A 19,119-nucleotide genomic window follows, 5' to 3' on the forward strand; every position below is an offset into this window, starting at 1 on the left:
GTATTGTATGTATATTTGGTGTTGCTGTCCCTCTTCTCCCTGTTTGCGGGTGTGTGTATGTGTTTCTGCGGGCTACTTCAGGCCTGGTGAGTGTGGCTCTGCTGGCGGACTGGCCACACCCGAAGCTCCTGCAACACCCCCTGTTGTTGATCAGGGCTTGTCGGGGGAGCTATTTAGGAGAGTGTTGGAGCTCCCACCGGCGCGGGATCATTACGTTAGACTCCCAAGTCAGTGTGTGTGTTTAGGAAGTGCAGATCGTGTGTGTGCCCGCGGGGGTCAGTGTTTAACGGCTGCCTCTATTGTTTTCCTACAGGAGGAACGTGAAGAGGAAGGGCAGCACGCACAGGGTGCGCTGGTGGGCAGCTCTGAACACCACATCCAGAACACCCTGGATTTTGTTGAGAAGGTGAGAGATGTCATTATGGAGGCAGATGAAACCATGGTCTCATACGACGTTACATCTCTCTTCACTTGCATCCCAGTCACAGAGGCGTTGGAGGTAGTCCGTAAGAGATTACAGGATGACACCAACCTCAGCAACAGGACCACTCTCAGCATCCCACAAGTGTGTTTCCTTTTGGAACTGTGTCTTCATTCCACCTACTTCACATACAAGGGTCAGTTTTACAGGCAGAAACATGGGTGTGCCATGGGCTCCCCAGTTTCACCCATCGTGGCCAATTTGTACATGGAAGAAGTGGAAAAGAGTGCTTTGCTATCCTACCCTGGAACACCACCAAGCCATTGGTTCAGATATGTGGATGACACCTGTGTGAAAATCAAATCTCAGGACGTACCACATTTCACGGATCACATTAACTCGGTAGACCGACACATCAAATTTACCAGGGAGGATATGAAAAGTGGCAGGTTAGCCTTCTTAAACTGTGAGATTTCCATCAGTAATGGGGGACATCTAAAAGCTGATGTGTACCGTAAACCTACACATACGGATCAGTATCTAAGGTTTGACTCTCATCATCCACTGGAGCACAAACTGAGTCTCATCAGGACACTACAACACAGAGCGAACACCATCCCCACTGACACAACGGACAGGGAGGCAGAAGAACAGCACATCAAGAAGGCCCTGAGTAAATGTGGTTATCCCAGCTGGACTTTTGTCAAAGCGGGAAAGGCTCCTAAAGAAAGCTCCAGCCGATCCAGGAGAGAAGGACAACCGCTGCCCAAGCGAAAACCTGTAGTAAACTCATATGTGTCAGGAGTATCGGAGCAGTTGAGAGGCATTTTTTCTAAACACCGGGTCTCTGTCGCTTTTAAACCCCAAAAACACGCTGCCCCAAAAATTGGTCCACCCCAAGGATCGGGTCCCCCGACACAAACAGAGTAACATAGTGTACGCTGTTAAGTGCAGGAGGATTGCCAGGATTTATACATCGGGGAAACCAAACAACCTCTGGTGAAGCGGATGGCACAACACAGAAGAGCTACCTCGTCAGGCCAGGACTCTGCGGTCTATTTACACCTACAGGCCAGTGGACACTCTTTCAATGATGAGGATGTTCACATCCTGGACAGGGAGGAACGCTGGTTTGAGCGCGGAGTCAAGGAGGCCATTTACGTGAAAAAGGGAAAGACCATCTCTGAATCGAGGAGGGGGCCTAAGGGTACATCTTTCGCCATCTTACAATGCTGTGATTGCAGCCATTCCCCAACTCTCTGTGAATGGTACTCATGGCCATTGATCAGTGGTCTTTGATCAATAGGTTTTGGTCAGTGGTTGTTGATCAATGGTCATGAGAATTTGCATAATTATGATTAAGGAACTGACCTCCCAGCCCATTGTTCCCTCAGTGGGCTGGTTTCAGTCATTATGCAAATGCACTGTTTATACGATTTGGGGAAACCTGCAGTCAGCTGAGACTGAAGAAGTCACTTGGATGAGTGACGAAACGTTTCTCCCACAAAAAGCTACGTCCAGATGAACAGAATCAACTTTTGGAGATGTCAACATAGTTGTTTCTTTGCAGGAAGGTAGATAGCCTTTGGGCCAAGACACTGAAGAAGATCTTTCCTTCCACATTCAGCAGACTGATCTGACGAAACTGGCTGATGGATGAGGAGTTCTTGTCCTTAGGGATCAGAATACCTCCTGCTCTCCGCCAAGCCTTTGGAATCACTCCTTTCTGCCACACTACCTTCATCAGCTTCCATGGGTATTTGAGGACTTGTGGGGTGTTTTTATAGAGCCTATATGAGATGCCATTAGGTCCTGGGGCCGATGCTGCTCTTGCCTGCTTCACTACCTTCTCCACTTCACTCCATGTAAGTGGTCTTATGTCCATTTGGTGTTCAGGTGCCTGGATAGGCAGCATATCACTCGGAATGGTGACTGGCTCATGCCTCTAATCATCAGAGTAAGTTTTCCTCAGTTGATCTTCCATGTCTTTTATGGGCATTTTGAGGCACCCACTCTTCTCTTCAGCAAATAGACTCTTAACAAAAGTTGTAAGGGTTGCTGTAGAAAAGGGTCCTTGTCCGTTGTTTCTTCTTACGTTGTCGTCTGAGGTGTTCTGCTCTTTGGAGCTTTGTAAGTTGTTGCTTTATTTCCTCCTGCAGGGCAATGAGTCCCTCCCTTTCTGTCTCATAGGCCCTCCTCCATTGTTTCCTCAGTTGTCTTCTCTCTTTCACTAATCTATCAATTTCCCGCTGAATCTGATCTTTCCTACTTTCCATCTTCCTTTCCCTTGCTGGTAGTGGTTTGGCTAGACTCAGTGTTGGAAGATTCTGTTGGCTGTTTCTGGATGAGCTCTGGGCTGGAACGCAGTGTTGATTGTGGCTGGCTAACATCTATACACAAATGTGTTCCTAGCTGTTGGTGGCTAAACTCCAAGCTAGGGGCTAATATTAAATGGCCGGGCCCTGAGCTAGAATCTAATATTGAGTGTGGCTGGTGTTACGGATTCAAATATTGGGGATGGATACAAGAGGAAAAACCACAATAACAACACTGGTCTGGCCGGGTTGAGTCAAACGATGATTTTAATGATCACACGCGTGGGAGATGGACACCGTACGCAGACAGCATCAGATCTCAAAATGGTGGAGCATTGATCAAACTCTTATAGCCTCTAGTGGCCCCCACCTAATCATAAAAGCCTAAACATTCACATTCCTTCTCTCACACAGCGCCTAAGCTACAACCTTGGCTCCCTGTTTATCTGCTCCTGCTGAGATGGGGCAGAAAACTCCAGTATGTTCTGTTCTCTTCTAATCAGACAAATAAGGCGATGACTTTCTGCAAACAGTATTTCTCATAACTCAGCAGTATAATGCATCATAAAACAATATCATTCATTCACAATAAATCAGCAGTCTAATGTAATGCAACTCAGCTTAACAAATGCAATAGTTATCACCTTCTTCTAATTCAGGAGAATAATGCAAACTAAAACTACATAATAACTCACCATCTTTAATTAAGGGTCTAACATGGCATAAAATAATATTATAATCTGACACTCCCCCTTTTGTGCTCTTTAGAATAAAGAGCACACCTACACCCTGTAGTCCAATGCGGCCGGGTTCATTTCTTCTTACGCCTGAGGCCCTTTGTCCCCCTGTTGGGCGAACCATATGTGAGATGACCTCTGTGTTTGCGCAGTCCAGGTGCAAGAAGAACTATTATTCCAACAGTAGCAGGTACAGATGACACTCCCCAGTTCTCCCACAGCTTTATTTTGGTGCTACCTTATACCCTTCAGACGTACTCAGACTAGAACCTCTGTCCGAGGAGCTTTTAGCCTTTATTTTATTGCTGCAGCCACCAGTGTCTTCCAGTTGGGTGATCCACTGCTCTTCTTTCTTTAACCTCAGGGGTTAGACAACCCTTCAGTCGTTGCACAGATCAGGGGATTATTCTGCCCCGATGTCAAACAACAATCTGTGTATCCTCGGGTCCTGTGTATCCCGTGTATTCCCCAGAAAAAGGAACAGGAACGTGTCCCCCTTTTGCCCAAGAGCCTCTCGAACCTCGTTGGTCTGGTGTCCCTGGATCTCCGCCAACCCCTTCATGGTTATTGCTGTGTTTATGGGATCCATCCTTTTGAGGTGACTTATCAGAGCCCAAACGCCATGACACTTGGACCCAGTTGGTGTCTCGGCAGTCACTGTGTCTGCCTCTGCTGCGAAGGATCCTCGTATATCTGTGACCTCGTCTGGTGTCTGTTCCTTTCTCTGTAAGAGACAGAAAACCAAAACACCTCCCTGCCTAGCCCTAATAATCTACTGTTGTTATCTACTGACCTTCTGGTGATTCAGAATTGGTTTAGAATATTCAGAATGTCCCAGGGACTTATTCTAATCATATCCTATGTGTGTGTAAGCGTGTTTGCATTTAGCCCTCTGCACTCAAAGTCAATACCTGCAATATATCAGTCCGGACCATCACGCCGGATGAAGCTTATGACCTTCAAAAGACCAAGTGCCAACTCATTATAAGCACATTTGCAAGGTGTATAAGAAATTATTAAAACCACTCATGTGTTTCCTTCCGCCTACTGTCCCACGGTTTCCTCTCCAGTGTGGTACTCAGCTTCTCGTGAACACAGGCATTTTATCTTCTAAATGCTATTCAATTCATTTCAATGATTAATGCTTAAACATGGAAAAATGATTTATGCTTCTCACTGGTTCTCTAAAAAAGTCCGGAGACCTCTTGGGTCACTATTGGCTTAAGCTGTACCATACCTAAGTTATTAAAACAAATGAAGTCATAAAAATGTTCATATAACCCTTGTTTGATGTTAAAACCCAACTTCCCCCCCTTTTTTGACACATTCCAATGTGTCAAATCAACGGAGCTAGAAAATTAAAAGAAAAGGTTAGTGACCTCATATCTCAGAAAGTATCAGACTTTCTCCTATCCAGTGTCGTAGCTCCAGTAGGCTCCGCCCGGAGCCAAGAAAAGCATGATATGTGTGTCGTGTAAGCGCGTGCGGCCTTCTATGCTTAAAGTCACTCCAGTCCATAGATCAGCCAGACATCGCGCTGACTGTAGCTTTTAACTTGAGCACAACTCTATAATGAGCAACAAACTGCAATATGTATAAAAATGATCATGGTTACACCTGCAATGAAAGATCATACGATTATCCTGACACCTGTAAATAAAAGATTAACCTGAGGTTATGACAATCACCGGAACACAAATGTTAATATAATGTCAAAAGCTTCAATAAATCATTAATGCAATGCTTGTTATATGATTCTGATGCAATAATAATGCTGATGCTAAAATAACAGTAAAACACCCCCTTTTATCCCGTTTACAAACTTCACAAATAAACGTTTATCCATGCCTCTTTTGAATTTTATTTCCCCCTGTTTTTCCCTCACTGACCACAGCAGGGGAACCTTTGTTTTGCTTCAGCCATGAATCCAGCTCACCTGATTCATCACTGAGCCCCATCGCCACTGGCATCTGACAGGGTGGTGCTGCATATTCTTCCTTTAATGTCTCTATTTTCAATCTATTAATTAGAGTGCTTAAACCTGAAGTAGACTACGTCCACAACAAGTCAATACAGCTGTAAATGTGGCCAATTATCAATCTATTACCAATCAATAATGAAAAATAGCTTTTATTTTATGCATGTTTTTAGTCAACCACTCACCCAGAGGATCTTCAATCCCAGAAAATTCCTTCTCCTCATTTAATAAGTCAGTCCTCCTTCCATGCCCTGGTAACTGGTCCATCCAGAGCCATATCATCTCGAAATATACATACAACAAGCCAAACCACACCTTGGTCACACCAACCTTTTTCCGCCCTGAAGATGTCCAACGCCATCTTAGTCTGGACCAGGGTGTTAATAGATTTGCAATTTTCGTTAGTTTTTTATTTTTATTTAGCTTCGACTTCAGATTTTCAATTTTATGTCAGTTGTAATTAGTTTTTACCAATTGTTTGCTAGTTCAGTCTAGTTTTCATTTTTTTCGAAAATCCTTAGTTTCAGTTTAGTTTTGATCAGTTTCAGTTATAGTTTTAGTTGTGTTTGCAATAATTAAGTGTAACAAAATCCCAGTTTCATCATATCAGTCATGCTCTTCTGCTTATCCTTGGGTATTGAGACTATCAACTCTTGCGGCACCAGGTGTTCGCAATTTTGGTTTAAGTGAATTGATAATCTTTTTGTAGGCGATTGACTCACACAGTTATTTAGATGTCCCAGTCTTGTTGTCTCGGGATGCATCACGCTGCCTTGCATGGGGTTAGCTTCTGTTTTCTGGGGATGAGGGTTGAGTGGGGGGAGCTCTCTGAGGAGGGGGAGTGTGCTCCCCCTTACCTTTTCAAGGTAAGCCAGGTCAGCCTTCTTGTGTGGGCTTTTCAAGTGCACTTTAAGGTTTGTGGGATTTTTTCCCTTTAGAAGTGTCCCTGATAATTTGTCTCTTTCCACTACAAGACACTTGCTTTATACTAAACACAGTCATATTTAAAGTAATTCCAAATTGGACTCTGGCGCTTTCTCCCGACTTTTCCTGACATGATTCTGCACGTGGACGGAGCAGCAACACAGACGACTTGCCTAACGTACTGGTCACCTGCTGGCATAATGAGACACAGCAAGAAAAAATCTGGAAACTAAACTTCATTTCCACCCATGACTATTGTAGGACACGCACACCTCAATGAAAACTAAACACATTTTGCTATAAATTCAGTTAATTTTAGTTAGTTTTGTGAACGCTCATTACAGTTTTAGTTAATTTTCCTTTTTTGTTTTTATTTTTATTTCCGTTAACGAAAATGTTTTTTTCCTCACTTCTAGTTTTCATTATTTCGTTTACATGTACTCTATTTGAACAGGGATTTATCAGTGTCAAATGGAATTTTTTTTTTTTTTAATGTGTGTCTGTTAATGCAAATCAGTTTATTTATTTATTTATTTTTCTGAAAGGCAAATGTTAAACGGGCTCTAACAAATCCACTTTATTGCGTGCTCATAGATTTTCTTTTGTCAGGGTCGCTCACCCAATGTGGTTTATTTAAATTTGTGAATTATGTCACGCTTATTAGTGGCTCATGATTGCTTAAGGCCTATGTCTGAACTTGACTACAGAGGCAGAGCATCACTCCATCCTTTCAGGGTGAAGGACTCCACTTTCTTTGTGTCAAGGCAGCTCATAATTATCTTAATAGCTTTACCTAATCAAGTTATGGCTTAAAATCACTTGTGTTATAAGTATGAACTGTTCTAAATTCATTCAAATTTTGTTTCCAATTCACTTGCAGCAGTTTAGACCGAATTATTAACGATAATAACCTTGCTCTGGACTGTCAAAGGTGACTTTAACGCTGACTGTTCCGACAATTCATTTTATAACATTTCCTGGTCAGATTAGCCAATCTCTGCACTCTGGAATCAACATAATCAACATGGTCAATATTTTCCTGCGTGTTATTTCACCATCTTATCGATTCCAACTTTCCGTCCGCATGTGGTTTGGCACATTATATTTATCTAAAACTCCACTCTGTCTCTAAATGTTTTGAAGAATTTTTCAAGCCTGGGATCAAATTTTGAGAATTTGACCATAAGTGAAAGTTATGGTGTTATCACCCCCTTTCGGGGCTTACCTTTCCCAGTTTTGATGATATTCCTCCCTATTCTTTGCAAGTACCCCCTTTTGGTGGCGAGACACTGTTGGTGTGGTCAAGTGGGTGCTGTAAAAACAAAAGCTCAGGACAGAACAATTCAATTCAATTCAATTCAATTTTATTTATATAGCGCCAAATCACAACAAAAGTCGCCTCAAGGCGCTTCATAGATACAGAGAAAAACCCAACAATCATATGACCCCCTATGAGCAAGCACTTTGGCGACAGTGGGAAGGAAAAACTCCCTTTTAACAGGAAGAAACCTCCGGCAGAACCAGGCTCAGGGAGGGGCGGCCATCTGCTGCGACCGGTTGGGGTGAGAGAAGGAAGACAGGATAAAAGACATGCTGTGGAAGAGAGACAGAGGTTAATAACAGATATGATTCAATGCAGAGAGGTCTATTAATACATAGTGAGTGAGAAAGGTGACTGGAAAGGAAAAACTCAATGCATCATGGGAATCCCCCGGCAGCCTACGTCTATTGCAGCATAACTAAGGGAGGATTCAGGGTCACCTGGTCCAGCCCTAACTATATGCTTTAGCAAAAAGGAAAGTTTTAAGCCTAATCTTAAAAGTAGAGATAGTTTCTGTCTCCCGAATCCAAACTGGAAGCTGGTTCCACAGAAGAGGGGCCTGAAAACTGAAGGCTCTGCCTCCCATTCTACTTTTAAATACTCTAGGAACAACAAGTAGGCCTGCAGAGCGAGAGCGAAGTGCTCTAATAGGGTGATATGGTACTACAAGGTCATTAAGATAAGATGGGGCCTGATTATTTAAGACCTCGTATGTGAGGAGCAGGATTTTGAATTCAACTCTGGATTTAACAGGAAGCCAATGAAGGGAAGCCAAAACAGGAGAAATATGCTCTCTCCTTCTAGTCCCTGTCAGTACTCTTGCTGCAGCATTTTGGATTAGCTGAAGGCTTTTCAGTGAGTTTTTTGGACATCCTGATAATAATGAATTACAGTAGTCCAGCCTGGAAGTAATAAATGCATGAACTAGTTTTTCAGCGTCACTCTGAGACAGGATATTTCTAATTTTAGAGATGTTGCGCAAATGGAAGAAAGCAGTCTTACATATTTGTTTAATATGTGCGTTGAAGGACATGTCCTGGTCAAAAATGACTCCAAGGTTCCTCACAGCGTTACTGGAGGCCAAGGTAATGCCATCCAGAGTATGAATCTGGTTAGATACCATATTTCTAAGATTTTCAGGGCCGAGTACAATAACCTCAGTTTTATCTGAATTAAGAAGCAGAAAGTTAGCGGCCATCCAGGTCTTTATGTCTTTAAGACATTCCTGCAGTTTAACTAATTGGTGTGTGTTATCTGGCTTCATGGACAGATAGAGCTGGGTGTCATCTGCATAGCAGTGAAAATGTATGCTATGTCTTCTAATGATGCTGCCTAAGGGAAGCATGTATAATGTAAACAGAATTGGTCCTAGCACTGAACCCTGTGGAACTCCATAATTAACCTCAGTGTGTGAAGAGGACTCTCCATTTACATGCACAAATTGGAGTCTATTAGATAGATATGATACAAACCACTGCAGCACAGTACCTGTAATACCTACAGCATGTTCTAATCGCTCTAATAGGATATTATGGTCGACAGTATCGAACGCTGCACTGAGGTCTAGCAGGACAAGCACAGAGATGAGTCCACTGTCAGAGGCCATAAGAAGATCATTTGTAACCTTCACTAAAGCTGTTTCTGTGCTGTGATGAGCTCTGAAACCTGACTGAAACTCTTCAAATAAACCATTCCTCTGCAGATGATCTGTTAGCTGTTTGACAACTACTCTTTCAAGGATTTTTGATATGAAAGGAAGGTTGGAGATTGGCCTATAATTAGCTAAGACTGCTGGGTCTAGAGATGGCTTTTTGAGTAAAGGTTTAACTACAGCCAGCTTGAAGGCCTGTGGTACATAGCCGACCATTAGAGATAGGTTGATCATATTTAAGATCGAAGAATTAATCAATGGCAGGACTTCTTTGAGCAGTTTTGTAGGAATGGGGTCTAAAAGACACGTTGATGGTTTGGAGGAAGTAATTATTGAAGTTAACTCAGAAAGATCAATTGGAGAAAAAGAGTCTAACTTAACATCAATGGTACTAAGAGCAGCTGTAGATAATATTACATCTGTGGGATGATTACTGGTAATTTTTTCTCTAATGATAAAAATTTTATTTGTGAAGAACTTCATGAAGTCATTACTAGTTAACGTTAAAGGGATGGTTGGCTCAACAGAGCTCTGACTCTTTGTCAGCCTGGCTACAGTGCTGAAGAGAAACCTGGGGTTGTTCTTATTTTCTTCAATCAGTGATGAATAGTACGATGTTCTGGCTTTGCGGAGGGCTTTCTTATAAAGCAGCAAACTATTTCTCCAGGCTAAATGATGATCCTCTAAATTTGTGACACGCCATTTCCTCTCCAGATTACGAGTCATCTGCTTTAGGGTACGTGTTTGAGAATTATACCACGGAGTCAGGTACTTCTGATTAGAGACCTTAGTTTTCACTGGAGCTACAGTATCCAGAGTCGTACGTAGTGAGGAGGTGAAATTATTAACAAGATAATCAACCTCTGTTGGGGTAGCGTTCAGATAGCTGCTCTGCTCTGTGTTGGTACAGGGCATTGAAGATGATAACAGTGGGTGGATTATATTCTTAAACTTAGTTACAGCGCTTTCAGAAAGACATCTACTTTGATAAAATCTACTCTCCACCGCTGTGTAATCAATTATTGTAAATGTAAATGTTATCAGGAAATGATCAGACAGGAGAGGGTTTTCAGGAAACACTGTTAAATGTTCAGTTTCTATGCCATATGTTAAAACAAGATCTAGAGTGTGATTAAAGTGGTGGGTGGGTTCTTTTACATTTTGAGAGAAGCCAATTGAGTCTAATAACAGACTAAATGCCATGTTGAGGCTGTCATTTTTAGCATCTACATGGATGTTAAAATCACCCACAATAATTATTTTATTTGAGCTCAGAACTAAATTAGATATAAAGTCTGAGAAATCAGACAGAAACTCTGTGTAAGGCCCAGGTGGTAGAACAGTCACCAGTCATGCACTTCATACAAAATTAGCATATATTTGATTTCATATTGAACCTCTGAGTGCAATGGTACATTTTAATTTGAATTTATCAAAGCTAAACACAATAATTTTTCTTTATTTTGCTCTTGTTCTTGTGCAGCACCACCTCTCAGCACATGCCCCTGTCGGTCATATCTCTACTTTTCTGAATTATTGACTATTTCAATGAAAGGACCTAAAAGATGGGGACCAGTGTTTATCCTTACATATCTCCATTTTGAATGTGACACGGCTACCATTCCCCTGTTATTCATAGACATCAATAGAGGGTTTGTTTTTTTTTTTGGCTTTTTTCTTTTCTTTTTTCCTCTATAAAAGTTAATTGACTCTTTACAGTGGCCTGCTATGGTTAATAATAACATGTTCAGTCATGAGTGAAATCAAACCTTTTCTTCACTTTAGCATTTAACATTCCCAACAATATAATGTGATACATTAATCGAAACACAGCTACTAAAACACAATTTTCTTAATGCAAACATCAGTAACTCAAAATTAGCCACCAAAGGGTTAAGTCTGCAGTTCACACTCATGTGAAGATACAGCCTCCCCCTTTAGTCTCTGTCATCCTTCTGTTCTTGTAAAAACAAATCAAAGCAAGATAAAACATCCACCCTTCTTTTACAGGCTGGGTGAATTGTTTGTGGACATTTACTAATCCTAAAGTCGGTACCATTTTTGTCTCAGTATCAAGTCAGTTAAAACTTTTAGTCATCAGTCCATCACAGTCCAGTCACATGCATACATCCACACACATTCATACCAGAAGTTGCTGATAATGGAGTCTCACGCGCAAGCTATTCGAGCCTCCCTCACCAGCAAGATGAGGTCATCATTTTAAAGGAAAACAGTTCCTTGTTTTTTGACTGGACTGACTCGCTGCAATCCTTTTAGGCTCAGGACTTCTCATGTGATCAGTGTCCCATATAAGCGAATTTCTCCCAAGCCCATTATAATCATGGAGAAAAACACTTTGCGACTGTTTTCAGTAAGAATATTTTATAGCCCTTTAAAGTTCAATCTCTCAGGCCTGGATTAAAGAGCTGATTTGTTAAATCAGGAACTCACAAAATACTTAAATATCACCACCGGTGGATCACACCTCTCAGATGTTCTTATTTCAGTGCACTGTAACAAAAGCAAAGACAAACGTAACCAATAAAATACTCATATAATAACAAATACTGGGGCCCATTGCAAACATGTCCAAGCATAAAACCATCTTTCTCTCTCTTAGAGAAAGAAAACAATCCAAACCTCACTGATGAAATCAACCTAGTGTTAAGCAAAACCCAAAAATCAACCAAAACTTCGCCAGAGAGTTTTTCTCCCTCCTGGGACAATATTGTGTAGGAATACAGGGACCGTAACTCCTTTTTGCCCTGACAAAAAATGTGTTGGATCTACTTGATTCAATAATGGACACTGGTTGCACACAAATGTTTTGCTCCGACAGAAACTCAAACAACTGAGTTAAATCAACACAACCTTTTCATATTCAGTAAACCTGTGCATTTTGTGTTCATAAAACACGATTGAAACATGTTCAGATGGAGTAAGTTGAGCTCCTGGAATATTTTGATCCTTCAATTCTGTCAGTTTATTTCAACACTATTCAATAACTTTTATTCAAATTCTACTTGGTCACTTAAATACTACATGTTGTCTTCATATTGCATACCGCTCAACAAAGTCTAGATCCTGGTTACCATATAATTAAATGGGTCTACAACAACTACCATCCTCCTATCTTTCTCCTGGTTGCACCAGGGCTGGGAAATAACCCTGAAGTGATAGGTTGCCAGGCAGGGTACACCCCGGACAGCTGACCAGTCTATCAGATAGAAACAAACAGCCATTCACACTCACATTCATGGATAATTTAGAATCATCAATTAACCTAGCTCTAATAGCTGCATGACTTTTCACTGTGGCAGGAAACCAGAATACCCAGAGAGAAACCACTGCAAACTAGCCAGACTGTGGACCTGCACCCAAGACCTTCTTAATGTGGAGCAACAGCACCAACCAGCATGCCAACAATGTAGGAAATACAGGAAAGCTATGATTTCCTGTATTTGATGCAGAATTATTTTGTTCTTGCCCTTGACAGGTTAATCCACAATAAATAGCAATAGCATGCATGTGGTGTGTGTGTCGTTGTCTGCCTCTTATAACTCCAGTGATTTTCCTGTAGTTTGAAATCTTATGCGGTGTTGTGGATTCCGTGAGTTCAGCAGCTAACCACTCTTATTAGATTGTATTGTGTCGTCTCAATGAGAACAAATTGAGTTGTTGGATTTTTTTATTTTTTTTTCTCAGTGTGTTCCTCCTTCAATTAAGTCTCAATTACAAAAATGTGGCGCTCTGAAATAAAACTCACACCGTTAATTCGTCATTTTCACTCTGTACCACTGCTCCTTATCAGGCTGTGTGAAGCACAGTAAACAATTCAGTCGAGGCCTTGAGCCACAAACAGACATCACGCACAGACATTGTTTTCATAACCAAACTGCCTTAGACCCTGTCCCCTAAATCTACACAAACGCCCTCTGGGTGACATGAAACGCATTTAACCAATAAACAATCAATGGCTTCTTGTTGTTGTAACAGATTCTGTATTTGGATGTTTGTGTGCAGCATTTTGCGTATCAGTATAAGCATTTGTTAGTAAAGCATTCTTCATTGCAGCAGTGTGTGTGTGTGTGTATCACTCTTCATTGCACAAGCGTGTGCATGTGTGTGTGTGGGTGGATCACTTCTCAGTGAATTGAGTCAGCATTTCGATTTGTGTGCGTGTGTGTGTGTGTGTGTGTGTGTGTCATTTCTCACTCAATTGACTCAGCGCGCGTGTGTGTGTGTGTCAGTGAATCAACGAGTGCATATGTGTTCATATGTGTGTTTCTCTTCATTCTGAGTCAGTGCATGTAGATGTGTGTGTGTGTTTGTGTGTGTTTGTGTTCATCACTTTCCTGTTCTGGTGTTCTGGGTAAACCACGGCCTGAGGCGTGCCCTGGGGTCCTGCCCTCCTCCATTTCAGTCTGTTTGCATCCATTGGTGCTGCTGCTCAAAGTTCTGTCCATACTGGTTCTGGCCCCAATTGAGGCAGTCCTTTTCTCCAGTGTCTTGCATCTTCTCCTTGTCCAGCTCCTCCTTAACTTGACCCTTTTGCTTCTGTAGCTCCTTCAGGGTTTGCTCCTGCTGTAGGAGCTTCTTGTCAGGTTTGGCGACCTCCTGCTCCAGCAAGCTCCGGCCTGATTTCAAGTCCTGTGTCTGGGACTCCAAGCCTGACTGATGGGTTCGATTATCAGCCAGCTCCTCCTGAGCCATGCTCAGTTTTTGCTCTGATGCCTTGAGCTCTTACTGAGGGCAGAAACCTCAGAGTCTTTTCCGTACACGTCAGATTGAAGTCCATTGATGTTTTCCTTGCTTTGCTCCCACGGCCTTCTGCAGCTCTGCTGTCCGGCTCTTCTCAGAGGTCAGCTCCTGGCCGAGCCCCGACACCTGTGCCTTCAGCTTATTTCCTTCTTGTGCTTTTGTCCATTCTGAGGTGCCTCCTGACCTCAGTTACTCCTCCTGTCTCTGGCACGCCCTTTTTGCTTCCCGATCATCCCTGTTGGTCCGTCACTGTCTTGCACAGTTTTAATGCAGAGTTGTTAAGGTCAGCCTTCTTTTGCTCTGCCTCACTTTTCCTCTGGGCTTAATGGGCGTCTCGTCACAGCTCTGTCAGCTGAAGCTGTCTGGAAATCTCCCCCGTGTAGTGAAACGGGCCTTGGATTTAACGCTCTCCGTCTCCGCTGCATGAGATCGTTTTCCTGCAGCACTGTTGACATTTTCAGGTTGTTGTTGTGGGTCCAGCTGCTGTAGCATTTGGTCAGGGTCACATCAAAGATGGTAGAGGAGAGAGCAAAGATGGTAGAGGGGAGAGCAGGAGTCCAGGTCAGCCTCGGCAAAGCAGCCTGTAATCAAGCATAAAGAGAAAAAACAAAAACAAAACAAAAACAGACGAACAGGAAAATGATGTTGTGTTGGCTGTGTTATTCAGAGAGGGGAGAAACACCGGGCCAGGCCCTGTGTCAGCCTTCTCTCCCCCTTTTTTTGTTTTTTCTCACTATATAATCAACTCATAACCCACCAAGCTGACAGGACAACACAGGTACATGTTAAAATTGTTAAGATCATGTTTAAAAGCCCATAAAAGGAATTTTCTTTCATTCAGTAATCACTTGTATTAATCAATCAGCAGAAAACATGTCACAATTTGAATCTTTTAACCACTAAATTTGTCGTGTCATCACTGGTTGGTCAGACCAGTGTCTTTTTTTTTTTTGAAGATAAGTTGTTGTCCTGCAACCCAGAGAATTTATTTGTTAGTAGTGGATAAACTTTATCATTTAACAACAGGTGTATGTTAAATTTCGCTGCTTTAACCTTGCTGGAAAATCTTCACGTGTTCATGAATGTAAGCTGTTTCTTCATTGCGTGTGTGTGCGTTTGTAGGTGGGTTATTTTAACTTTTTTTTTCTCAAACAAGGCATTTCTCTAACACGTGCCTTTCTCATGCATTTCTCTGGTTGTGTGTGTGTTTTTATTTTGTTTCCCAAATTTTGATTTCCCACCTTAAATAACAGCATTCCATGTCTTCAGCCAGGAGTTAGAGCTTGCTTGTGAGATTCAGGGACACATGGTGCCAACAACAATTCAGTCAAAAACTTGCCTGCAAATTTCCAGTGATGGTAACCGATAACTGGAGGAGAAGATGTCCTTTAAGCTTCTTTTCAGGGTGGGGATAAAGTGAGGTCAAGCTGTAAACTTTTGAGCCAAAGCTTGGCCTGTCTGTCGTCCCAATTCTGTTTATGCTTTTGCCGCTGTACTCAGGTTTCCAGGTTGGGAGAAATCCACCTGTATTAACACACTAAAACATTCACTTACTATTTCTTTTCTGAAAACACCCACTTACTATTTCTTTTCTGAAAACCTTCACTTACTATTTCTTTTCTGAAAACATCCTGATTCACTTCATCTGACTAGATTTTACTCTCTCTCTCTCGGTGCATACTTCTCACAGTCTGGCCGTTGCCTTTTATGGGCATGCAGAGTTCCTGTCACACACACAGCTGAAATTCGTGCTTGATCACACCCTATATTATGATAAAACCAACAGTAAATCAAATGTAACCGCTTATATTATTGGGCTGAACCAAGAGTCACTTTAAAAATCTTATAAATCCTGCTTCACACCATAAAACTGAAACAAATCACAGCTGTATTTGTCACTCAGTCTTACTCTGCCGACTGAAGTGCCGGTCTAAATCATGCACGATTTGTCTTTTCTATATCAAAACACAGCCAAACATCAAACATTTCCCCTAGTCATTCAAAACCTTATTTGTAATATTATAATCAGCAAAATCAGCATCTTATTTACAGGTCTTTAACAGTATTTGCAAATCATAATTATAAAACTCAAAAACACGCTAAACCGGAAGCAAAAGTCCTCTGTGCGCTTCACAGCAGCCACCTCATTTGCATGTTCACACACCGTCTAAAAATAGCTCGCAGCGCTGCAGCGCGCTCTCGTCACACACAGTCTCTCACACAGTTCTATTATTTTATATTACAAAGACGTCTTATATTTACAACCACTGTCAGGCCTGGCAGATTTAGCGCCTACACAATTTTGACAAATTTAAGTTAACGGGTCCAACCGAAGAAAGTCCAACTTTTTTGTAATCAGTTAACCAGTATCAGACTCTAACTGTATCTGGCCTCATCTCTAAAGTCCCTAACTCAATTTAACAGTGTCCAAAAAAGCGCAGACACCGTTCCAAACGGTGAGTGGTGCAACCACTAGTTATTCTGGAGTGCCCCAAGCTCCACAGTGACCAACTGACTATCCCTCAAAGAGGACAAGGCCTAGGCGTCCCCGACCTTGGCAAGCGTTACCTCTGAGCACTGCGCTTCCTAGCAGACTCCAACTGCCGTCCTATAATAATTTATAACACTTTAAAACAACAGTCAACCCCCCAAAACAAGAGTATGACTGAGGCAGGTGCAACCTAGTGGTCAATGGGGACTCCAACCCACAAAATGACCACTCAGGTCCACTCCCATGACCAATTGGGACTCCAACCCACAAAATGACCAATTCCCTATCCAACTACTTGGGACTCCAACCCAATTTCTTAGCAGACTCTAACTGCATTTATTTCTCAGCAGACTCTAACTGCATTTATTTCTTAGCAGACTCTAACTGCTTCAACTCATGAGATTTTTTCATCAAAATCAAAACAGACATTTACCAGTAATTTCAGTGAGTAGACTTCAATTTTATCATGTCCAATTTGGCACACTTTGGAAATAATTCAACAGGTAGTGCCTTACCTTTGTATAAGCCGGCTTATGCCCACTCACGTCAGACCACTGGCTTGTGCCTGTCCGTTCGACAACCTCGGACCGTCCAAACCTCCAAAATTCCACCCCAATACCACAGGACGAGCCCCCAAACTGTTACGGATTCAAATATTGGGGATGGATACAAGAGGAAAAACCACAATAACAACACTGGTCTGGCCGGGTTGAGTCAAACGATGATTTTAATGATCACACGCGTGGGAGATGGACACCGTACGCAGACAGCATCAGATCTCAAAATGGTGGAGCATTGATCAAACTCTTATAGCCTCTAGTGGCCCCCACCTAATCATAAAAGCCTAAACATTCACATTCTTTCTCTCACACAGCGCCTAAGCTACAACCTTGGCTCCCTGTTTATCTGCTCCTGCTGAGATGGGGCAGAAAACTCCAGTATGTTCTGTTCTCTTCTAATCAGACAAATAAGGCGATGACTTTCTGCAAACAGTATTTCTCATAACTCAGCAGTATAATGCATCATAAAACAATATCATTCATTCACAATAAATCAGCAGTCTAATGTAATGCAACTCAGTTTAACAAATGCAATAGTTATCACCTTCTTCTAATTCAGGAGAATAATGCAAACTAAAACTACATAATAACTCACCATCTTTAATTAAGGGTCTAACATGGCATAAAATAATATTATAATCTGACACTGGCTAAGCTCTAGACTGGGAACTGCTACTGGTTGGATTTGACTGAGTTCCGATCTGGAGACTATGGGGGACTCTGTACGACAATGAACTTCAAAAAGGGTGCTGATATCCTGAGGACTGTGGGGATTCTCCTGCCTCTGGACTTCAATCGACTGATTTGACTTCTTAAAAAGTATGTGTCAATGCGAGGCCCCTTTCTCAGCTCGCTGAGGCACTGCTTCCTGCCTTGGTGGATTTTAAGGACTATGTCAGTTGCTAGTTATGACCAGCCACAAATGCAGTTCTGCAGCTTCTTTCCTACCATCATTGATGGTCCATTATTAGCAATGCTGGTTGATCTATTCATCGTTGGTACCGTTCCGTGGTTCGTTGCCATTAAATCCGTCCAAAAAGGGTCTTCTTCCGCCCCTGATCTTGCAGACACTAGGGGTATCTTCTCTTTTGAGATTTCTGTAGCATTAATGAATGCACCCAGGTTCGCTAAAAAGGGAAAACCCTAAGATGACAAAGCAACAAGGTGATATATACAATTTTTTAAATTGTGTTGATAGGCCACGTAAAACCAGCGTCATGATAAACAATATATATGTGGTGTTTTTTCCTGAATAGCTTCATCATGTTTACTGTTTAAGGACAGCGCTAGCAAACACTCTCCGCTTATGACCAAAAAACAAAAAAGCAACACAAAAATCAGCCCTTTTGTGTTGGTGGAAAAATACACCATGTCGACCAATCAAAAAATGATATGGCAACATGACATTTTGCTGTTTAGGAAGAGGGGGAAGTTAGGAGTGACGGTGTTTGTGTGTGTGTGTGTGTGTGTGTGTGTGTGAGAGAGAGAGATAAAGTAGGAAATACAGCAGAAAAAGAGAGAGAGCGAGTTTTGAGATGTGAGAGATTTGTGACATTTAGCATGTGTGCCATTAATGTGTTGTCTTGTGTAGTTGGTGTGTAGTGTTGTGGATAGTTTTGTGTTGTGTGTCAGAACAATGAGGTAACTGCTGTCTCCAGGCATCAGGCTCTGATGTTCTCCTTTTTAGGGGACAGAATCTTTTTTGTTGTTGGAGTGGCACAAATAATTTGTGTGGCATTTTATTGAATGCAGAACACCTGATTGTTCTGTAAATAGTTTTAAATGGTTATAAAAAAAAAAGGGTAAAAGGTAAATGGCTGCAAATAACTTTGTCAATTTTAAAATCATTTGCACAGGTTTTGCAAACAATTTATATTTACATTTAAAGTTATGAAATATGATTCAATAAACATGTCTGCGATTGTTACAGTAAAAATATCACTTTTCCTACTCGGATTTT

Source organism: Perissodus microlepis, chromosome 10, assembly GCF_051167445.1.
Source record: "Perissodus microlepis isolate ML-2025 ecotype Zambia chromosome 10, ASM5116744v1, whole genome shotgun sequence".
In the NCBI taxonomy this organism is placed as follows: domain Eukaryota; kingdom Metazoa; phylum Chordata; class Actinopteri; order Cichliformes; family Cichlidae; genus Perissodus; species Perissodus microlepis.